This window comes from Crocodylus porosus, unplaced genomic scaffold (assembly GCF_001723895.1).
Source record: "Crocodylus porosus isolate Cpor-Errol unplaced genomic scaffold, CroPor_comp1, whole genome shotgun sequence".
In the NCBI taxonomy this organism is placed as follows: Eukaryota; Metazoa; Chordata; order Crocodylia; family Crocodylidae; genus Crocodylus; species Crocodylus porosus.
This window is the reverse complement of record NW_017728922.1, coordinates 14792507-14801667: the sequence shown is the minus strand read 5'-3', so window position 1 is coordinate 14801667 and position 9161 is coordinate 14792507. Positions and strand designations below refer to the sequence as shown.

At 46.3% G+C, this 9161-nt stretch overlaps 1 long non-coding RNA gene across 1 annotated transcript in view; it reads right to left on the bottom strand.

Moving 5' to 3' along the window:
- Positions 1-1339: 1339 nt before the first annotated feature.
- The window catches only part of LOC109313344, a 15568-nt gene continuing 7746 nt past the window's right edge, over positions 1340-9161 (bottom strand). Inside the window, exon 3 of the long non-coding RNA XR_002102032.1 lies at positions 1340-1459. This is a non-coding gene — a long non-coding RNA (uncharacterized LOC109313344). The remainder of the gene's footprint in view (positions 1460-9161) is intronic.

The following is a 9161-nucleotide window of genomic DNA, read 5'->3' as shown; positions in this document are numbered from 1 at the left end:
TCTTCCATCTGCCTCCACCTCAGTGGGCTGCCTGTCAGTCAGGCTGACAGTATATGCAGATGATGTGACTGTCCTCATCAGCACCCACCCAGGGTGACGTCCAGTCCTTGGTCACCTGTCAAGAAGCCTATAAGCGTGCATCTTCAGCTCATGTGAACTGGACCAAGAGTGACACTCTCCTTCTCAGTCCCTGGGTCAACCTCCTTCCCCTTGACTTGCCCGGGGGTCTTACTTGGTGTCAGGAGGGCCTCAAGGCCCTGGGGATATTCCTTGAGCCATCTGTTTTCTCTGCATAGAACTGGGAAGCAATGGCTATGGCATCTGCCCAGTCTCTCCTACCATAGGTGGGTCCTTATTGTCAACAACCTGGCAGCTGTGGCATTGTGGCAACATTGTGCCATGTTGGACTCACCTGCTGGACTTGCTTGAGAAGCTCCAGTGATTGCCTGTCGACTTCTTTTGGGATGGGCATCAGTGACTCCCCTGAGCCATTCTTTATTTGCCAGTGGCTGAGGCTTAGTTGACCTGGTGGCCAGGGTGGCAGCCTTCCACCTACAGACCCTCCAAAGGCTCCTCTGCTGTGAGGACACCCTACCCTGGCAGCAGCTAGATAATTTGTTTTTGCACTGGGTGGGGGACCTTGGTTTTGACTGGGAGCTGCTCCTTCTGGACCCCACCCTCCTGGACTAGGGTGTCCACCCGCCCTTCTATCAAAGCATGGTGAGTCCTGGCCAGCTGTCTTATGCCTCCTGCCCCAAGCCAGGCATGTGCAGTTTCTGCAGTTACTTCAGGAGCCCCTGGTCCATAACTCAGCCCTGAAGCACAGTCTGCAAAGCCTTGCCTCTAGCAGTCTTGTCAACTCCCTCTTCGAGTCACATATCTTGTGGCTGAGACACCTCAACATGACCCAGTCAGACTGGTTGTCAGCTGAGGCTCTGGCCACCTGCTTGAGCATGTGCTCAGTCCACTGTGTTGCCCAATTCCTAAGGGATGTGTGGGCCATTCTCCCAGAGCATTCAGCAGCTGTCCTGGAAGAGCACCTCCAAACATGGAAAGCACAGCTTACTGGCTCTCCCTGTGTCTTCTGACAGTGGCACAAGGATCCGCTTTGATGCGCTCCCCTGGAAGTGCAATTATCTGAGCCTAATTTGGGTCCACCACACCTGTGTCCTTGCCACTCAGCTACATGCAGTGTGGCAGAGGCACATAACAGTACTGGTGGTCATGCCAGCCTACCCCACGTGGTGCATGCTTTAGAAGCCCCCCATCTCCAAAAGGACTGATGACTTCCAGTGGCAGTTGCTATATGTCCCTTTTGTCCAGGGCGATTTGAGGAGGATCTTAACCATGACTTCTTCAGATGCCCCCAACTGTCACAGCTGTTTGCTGCCCTCAGCGCTTTGCTTGAGGTGCTAGGTTTGGACCTCTCAGAGGCCACCCATTTGTTTTTCTTCCCATACTGGGCAGCCATTGGAGGCATCATCTGCGTGGCCATGTTCTTACCTGGCCAGTCTAAGATGGCTACCCTCAAGAGCTGCAGGAACCATCTTGCTGGGGCCAGCTCAAACAATTCCCTGTGACTCTTCCAGTTTTGTGTGCGGACATGCCTGTCACTGGAGTTTGATCACACTGTCCTCCAGCAGATGGTGCCTGCTTTACAGGCATGTTGGGCAATTCTGGGGGTGCTCTGCAGTGTCAAGTGTGGCCATTTAGTCCTCACATTGTGATACTGCTAGATCCCTTCCTGGGGTACCGGAAGGGGTCTCAGCAGGCTTATGTTGCACTGGATATTTTTGTTTTTAGACTGTAAGGGCAGGGCTTGCAAGCCAAAGCCCTAGGTTCTGTGTGTTGAAGCTGGGCCCCTGTGTGGGCAGTGGTTTATTACTTTGTTGGAGTGTTAACTCCTTTCCCCCTTAATAAACCTTTATAAAAAAGTCTTTCCCTCCATATGTCATTTTCATTGTTTGAAGTATTGATTAATGGTTTTTAAATTATATCATGTTATTAACATTTTTTGCTCTATGCAATACAGTTTTTTGTGTGCTTGCTCAAAATGAGTAAATGCAGAGTGGGAGAAATACAGCCAGCCCTGGTGCTGTGGGCATGCATGATCTGGTCATGGTGTGAAAGAAGGGGTGCGCTTCAGGGTGTGGGCTCAGCCACCTTTGGGGGGTCTCAGGGAAGCAGGGCGTGCAAGGAGGAGGAGAAATGTTGGGGTGCTGGGAGAGGTTTTTGGGCTCTGAGAAGTGGCAACTGGGAAAACGGGCATTGCCTGAACTTGAACATTGAATTAGATGACCAGTAACAATTTGGAAGAATTGAACCTGGCACTTTGTAGCCTCATTGCAACAGAAATTACATGGATTTCCAAGTAAACCCCAGTGGCACCTGGTCATGAAATTATTGCAAAATGCCATCTTTGCTTATATATCAGATACATGTTGAAAAAATAATACAATGAAAATAATCCTCTTGGCACATATTGCCACACTAAAATTAAACATGTCAGAAGTTAGTTATTTTTTACTGTGATAAATTAAACCACATGATAAAACAAAGTGAAAATGTGGATCGTCAGATGCGATTAAGCTAATGAAATGGTGATTTTTGTCATGTGGAAACAGGAAAAGTGCTACATGAACAAGCACACTATGGTTTTTGTATAAACGTAGGAATTCCCTTGCTTCTTGTGCCACTGTCTGGAGCTGTAGGGATGGCACACTGGGAAATCAAAGGCATGTGGGTTCAAGCCCTTACTAGGTACCATAGCATAGAATGTAGCCTCCTGCTTTTGGGGCAAGTGCCCTAACCACTTATCTACTGGGATAAAAGTTGGAAAGTTCTGTCCCCCTACCCCTCCTAGTCATAATATTTTTTGCTGAGTAGAAATTTTTGGCTTACATATGCAGAGCATATGTACAAACAGAAGTGCATAACTGCCCAACAATGTGCAGCCTATTGAGCATGCTCAGAATCACAAGCTGCATTCAAGGGCCCAACATAATATTTACATTATCAGGCACATAGGAAATATGTGAAATAGGATTCTTCCCTTCCACCTTCCATCCCATCCTGAATGCAAAACAACTGCAAAATGATAAATAATTATGGAGAGCAAAGTTAAATGAACTCTGGGGAAAGTTCTGTTTTTTGCTTTAGGTGAAAATACAGGCTGATGTTTGTTCCATCACACCTGGTTTGTATCTCACTAATTTGAATTAATTTGACATTGAGGGAATGTAGGCATGCTTCAAAGATGTATTAGCTGCTGCTGGGTCTTTGTTGAAATTCCAGAAAAGTGAAAGCACAGGCAAGTGTTGTTGCGGAGATAAGGCATGATTGGGAGATGCTTCTTTATTCCACCTGTAATAAAATCATATTTAGCTCTTCAGAGATATTCTTCTCTGCCTATGGGGTCCTAACATCACTCTCCACTTTCAGCATGTTACAGGTTCACTGAGCATTCCAACGTTTATAATGTTTTTAATCAGGAAAGGTAGATACAGCTAGGAAAATAAGCATGAGACAGGAATACATGACTCCTGTGTTCCCTTCCCAGCTCTGCCACTATGGGCATCTATCAATGCGCTCTGGGGGTGAGGGGCAGTGCTTTAATTAGAGTGGCTCTGAGAACAGTGCATCCAGTTTGTGTCCAGTTTTGGGTGCTGTACTTCAAGAGGGATGCAAAGAATCTTTAGAGGGTTCAGAGGAGACCACTCATATGGTCAGAGTCATGCAGGCAAGGCCCTACATGGAGAGACCCCTCTATAGTCTGGTCAGGGAGATGGACTGTGTGTTTTTCTTTTCCCTGTGTTCACTTTTTCTTTCCCCTTTTTTCTATTTTTATCTTTTCCAAACTCTCTCTTCCCACACACAAAATGGCCTATGAAATAACATTACCTTGCATGTAGTTAAGTATTAGGATCAGAATTAATCGTGATACCCAAAAGTAGATAACAAAATACTGTACCAGGCAGGGGTGTCTTCCCACTACCACATGGTCAGACCTGAAGTGACCCCAGACTGCCTGTGGATTCCCAAATTAAACAAAGTGTAGAAGACTTTGTACTACGAGCTGGACATTTGGGAATCCACAGGCAGTCTGGGGTCACTTCAGGTCTGACCATGTGCAGTAGCACCAGTTATGGTGCATTAATTTAGTACCTGTTGTTACAGGTACTAAACTTCATGCACCTTAAACGTGTAGATACACCCAGAGAGATTAAGAGTGGTGCATCTACATGAGATGCTTTAATGCTCATTAGGCTAATCTAATATGCATTAAAGCATCACAACAAAACCATGCACTAGGCTAATGAACATTATTAAAATAAAATTATATACATTTTTCTAGTATCTGAAAATACAGGGCACTTTTACACATGGTCTGAGGAGAGGGGGGAGGGGAAGGGGAGGACAGCATTTTAATTAGACCAGCTCTGAGATCTGCTCTAATTAAAGTGCCTCCTCATCTCCTGTATCAGCATCCCTGTGCTTCATTTTATGAGCTTCAGTTCAAGTGCTCCTGCTGCCATTTTTAAGCACAGGGACACTGATACACAAAACACAGGAGGCTGCTAGATTTGCCATGCTCCAACAGAATTGATTATGAGGGAGCTTGGCCACAACCACTCCAGGAGGCAGTGCTGTGTGAAAGTGAAGGCCCTGCAGGTGACAGACCACGAGAGGTTGTCTAGGCTCAGCCTGCCTGACCCTCCCTTGGAGAACCTCTCCAGGCTAAAACTGTTAGACCCAAACTCTATGCAACTCCCAGTGACTAGGGAGATGATGATCCAATTGCTCATGGGTACTGTTACTCATTTGCCAGAGCAAGCAGGGAGCAAACGCCAGCACACATTGCTCACAACAGCTTTATTCAGAATGGAGACAGCTTCAGGTGAGCTCCCTCACAGACATACAGCCCATGAAACCAGGGGAGCAGCATTGAACAATAGTTTTTTCCACATTATATACACCTTGGTCCATGCTCATAAACATTCACTCCACCCTTGCTCCTCCTTTGTTCCACCCATCTCTCCTCCTATCTCAAGCTCTGCCTCTGTTTACTGTTTGTTTCATTAACATGGAATTACCTATGTATTTCATTCATTTGCATGTCTTTTTGCTATGAGCTCATGTCTAAGACCTTCACCCCACTTCTTCAGTCACTGGGCGGACTTTGACCAAAACCGGGAAACTTCTTCACCAATCACCATTCACCCTTTCCCATATATTTATTTTGGATCCTGTTACATGTTATCTTTCACATTCCAGCCTGTTTTTCAGTCCCATGTTCTACCATCTTCTATATTCCTAAGACTTCACCTCATCCACAGCACACAAACTCACATAGACTCACTAGAAAATGGTTGACACAGCCAAGATGGTTACTTAGCATAAGCAAATGGTTGGCTTAGCATAAACATCCATAAGCAAAATCTGTTTGCCTAAGCGTCTTGCAGTATTACTTTTAATATATAATTCTGCCTTGAGGTTAGCAGCTTTGCTAGGCCACAGGCCATGCCTTTATTCATCTGCAAATCCAGTGTTTCCCAAGATCCCAATATTGTCACTGTAACAAAGCCCTTCCCCCTCCAGAGCTCCCTGGCACCTGGGCAACTGTTGCCAGAGGCTGTGGCTCCCTCTGCCAACTGCAGGAGGTCAGAGAAGGTAAGGATCAGGCCAGGATCTACTTAATCCTAAAGGGCATGTCCAGACATGCATGGATGTTTGGTTCTCTGGGGATAAGTAGCTGCCATACAAAACCTGGCTGCCAATGAAGCACGACTCTAGGTGGCCCGGCTCTGCTTTTCAACAGTGTGTGATAGCTGAGTGTGCATTGCTCTGGAATTTTTTTCCCTGCTTTGTTTTGACCCCTGGATATCCATGAGTCAAAAAAACTTGCAGAAAAAAATCCAGCACAGCATATGCTTGTGCAGCATACCCTTGCAACACAGAGAACACCATACTGTGAAGTATATGGTGCTGCAAGTGTGCTTGCACCACGCACCACATATTGCCACGATCATCTGGATGCACCCATAGGAATTAAATCTGCTCCCAACAGGGTGCACGTATAGATGGATTCCCAGGACTGATTTACTGAGAGCACCTACACGACCCTTCCACTGCACAGTTGTTATTTGACAGTCAGTTAGTACTTGCATAACCAAGTACTAAATGACTGCACTGTAACCAATGTTAATGCATTCTAGCACAATTGCCTAGTGACGGTTACTGCTCAGTAGCGTTGTGTCACAGTTTGTGCCCAGTGTTGCTATTGAGCAGTAGTCTCATGTTGACACACCCAGCAGTGAGGAGTAAAAAACACAGCTCCTGGCTTCCAGGCTAATGCTTTAATGATAAGGCCAGGCCATAAGATTTCACAGGGTATACTTTCACAGCTTCTGTCTCCTGCTAAATAAAAAATTATTCAATTCTAAATTGCTATAAAACCAGCTACTATCAGACAGAAGTTTGTTTTCTGGTGGATTTCCTTTGTGATGGCATCTATTGCTTGCAGATGAGAGAGAATGGCTGCTTATATTTCCTCCAGTTGTCTTCCATATTTCCAGAGAATTTCATTTCTGATGGAGATGTTAACTTCTCCATTTTTTTTTCTCAGGGCATTTTCCTAATTTTTTATTACTCCTGGCACTCTATGATCACTCAGTGCTTAAGATATATTCAGGAACTCTGCTTTATTGTAGTCTCAGCTCCAGTCATCTGTGTTTAGGAAAAGTTTCTTAGTACCATGGGTGTCTGGTGCCTCTTGAGCCAGGGGACACATACCCCGCAACACCAGTCAGCAACTGGGGGGCATCCCCTGGTGGCTTATCCCGCTGATGGGGGCTCCCCCCTGGCAGCCAATCTCTGGCCTGGGGTGGTCCCCCTGTGGCCAATCTCACTCACCGTGAAAGAGGTTGCACTGCTTCCAAAAGTTCTGCAGCCACTTCTGGAAGTGATGCAGCCACTTCTTCTGGCAGCCCACCTCCCCGGCTGGCACTCACGGGGGGGGGCACTACTGCTCCCACCTGCCCCCCTGTCCACTGGCCAAACAGAGAGTGCAGCCTGGCATGGTATACATTGGTGCTCTCAGGAGGTGCACATGCACTCCCATGTACCCACTACGTGTCACCCCTGCATAGCACCCAGCTCACAGGGCAGATGTGAGGGCAAATCAGTCTCAGTTCAGTTAATTTTCATTCTCCCTGAGAGATGCAACATGTCAGCCTCAGTGCAAAGTAAAGAAGAGTCAATAGATGACTGCATCAGGTGAAAAAAATCACTCAGGTCAAATGTGTGCACAAAGACCCAGGAACCACCAACTTCAGTGCTCAGTATGTGGATTAAGGAGGGTTTAGGTGATGTACAAACTGCACTTGGCACTGGACATAGATGGATTTTCACCCTTTCTGAGTGAACAATAGAATGACCGCTGTGGAAACAGTGTGGACATGATTGTATGATCAAGAATGAAATGGCTCTTCCTCTCGCTATTTCATCATACACCATTTCTGGCTTTGCTGCATGCATGCAGGAGGAATGCATACAAAACTAGCCCTTTAAGCTGCTTCCAGAGGCTAATTCTAAATCTTAACTATGCCACACTGACCAATACTATGTTAAAGGCAGCCAACATTGTCACCTGAGGTGCCTGAACATGATCTGGGAGGCTGATCTGATGCACAGTCTTCTGGAGTGTGGTAATTACTGCACTGCGGCCAGCCTCTGCATCTCATGTATCAGTGTCCCCAAGCTTCAAAATGGTGGTGGGGGGAACTTTAACTAAAGATCATTCAAAGAGATTTAGATAAAGCTCCTCTGCTGCATTTTTGAAGTGTGGGGACACAGATACACAACGTGTTCTGGTGCTTTAATTAGGATGGCTATCTGAGCCACTCTAAATAGCCACCCCCTTCCTCCCCCTCTCCCAGAGCACGTGTGAAACCATCCCTGGTGTTTATGTAGGTTGCATACATCTGGATAATAAAGCCTCTCTCTTGCAGTTCAAATGCTAATACCTATTAGCTAATGGCTAATACAATTAGAGGTAGTGCTTATTTCAAAGGAAAGTCTGAAGATGCAAGGGGTGTATTAAGAGCAGCCCTGCTGCCAATTCTCCTGGAAGATGTAAGCAGCAATTACTTTATACAAATGCTAGACATAGAGTTAGATAATACTAGATCACTGCTTGATAGCTAGAAGGAGCAGTCTCAGGAAGCAAATCTACACCCAAGCTAATTAACTGCCCAGGCATATAGAGAAGCTGCGTATGAAAACTGGGAAAACACAGGGATATTAGGCCACTCAAATATAACAGTTTTCTTTCCACATGTCCCCTTGCTTTTTCCCCAGACCTCTTGCTGACAGGTCTCTGTGAGACCTTTGGGATCCTGGAAGCCTGCCTCCTCCCCTCCGTCGCCCCGCCCCGCCCCGCCCCCCAATCCATGGTATGGAATAGCCTGAAGTAGTTGAATTTCCAGATATGCTGCACAAAAAAGAAAAATTTTTTTGAAAGAAAAGTGAGTATTTCTCATTGTGATTAAGATCTGGGAAGGAGTTTTTCCATGTGTCTGCCTGATAGAATTGAAATGAACAAGTTAAATTGTTTTGTTAATTGTTTATGAAGGTATGTAGAATGTTGTCTTTTCAGTTATTCATCAAAAGGCATTGTTCCCTAGATCTTGTGTTTGCCCCTTGTGACAGGAGTATCGCTTTTGGAGCCTTTCTAGGAGTGACTCTGCCCTCCTGTTATGGGCCAACTGCCTACTTACTTGCCTGCCACACCTTGATCTTAATTGATTAATTGATTGATGTAATTAGCAGGAGGTTGCCCACTTTATGTGCCCCAGTGCTAGGGGGTGCTACCTGCAGCTCCTTTTCCTCCCCTACACTGCAGCCCAAGCCTTGCAGATGATATTGATGTAGTTTGACCTGGGCCCTGTTACACCTTTGCCCTCTCCTTTACCTCCTTGAGGTTCCTCACAGCCCCGCCTTGCTCTGGGACTCCTCACTGCCCCCCCTTCATAGTTTCATAGTTTCATAGTAGCTAGAGTCGGAAGGGGCCTAGGAAGATCATCTAGTCCGACCCCCTGCCTTGGCAGGAAAGAGCACCGGGGTCAGATGACCCCGGCAAGGTGCTCATCTAACTTCCTTTT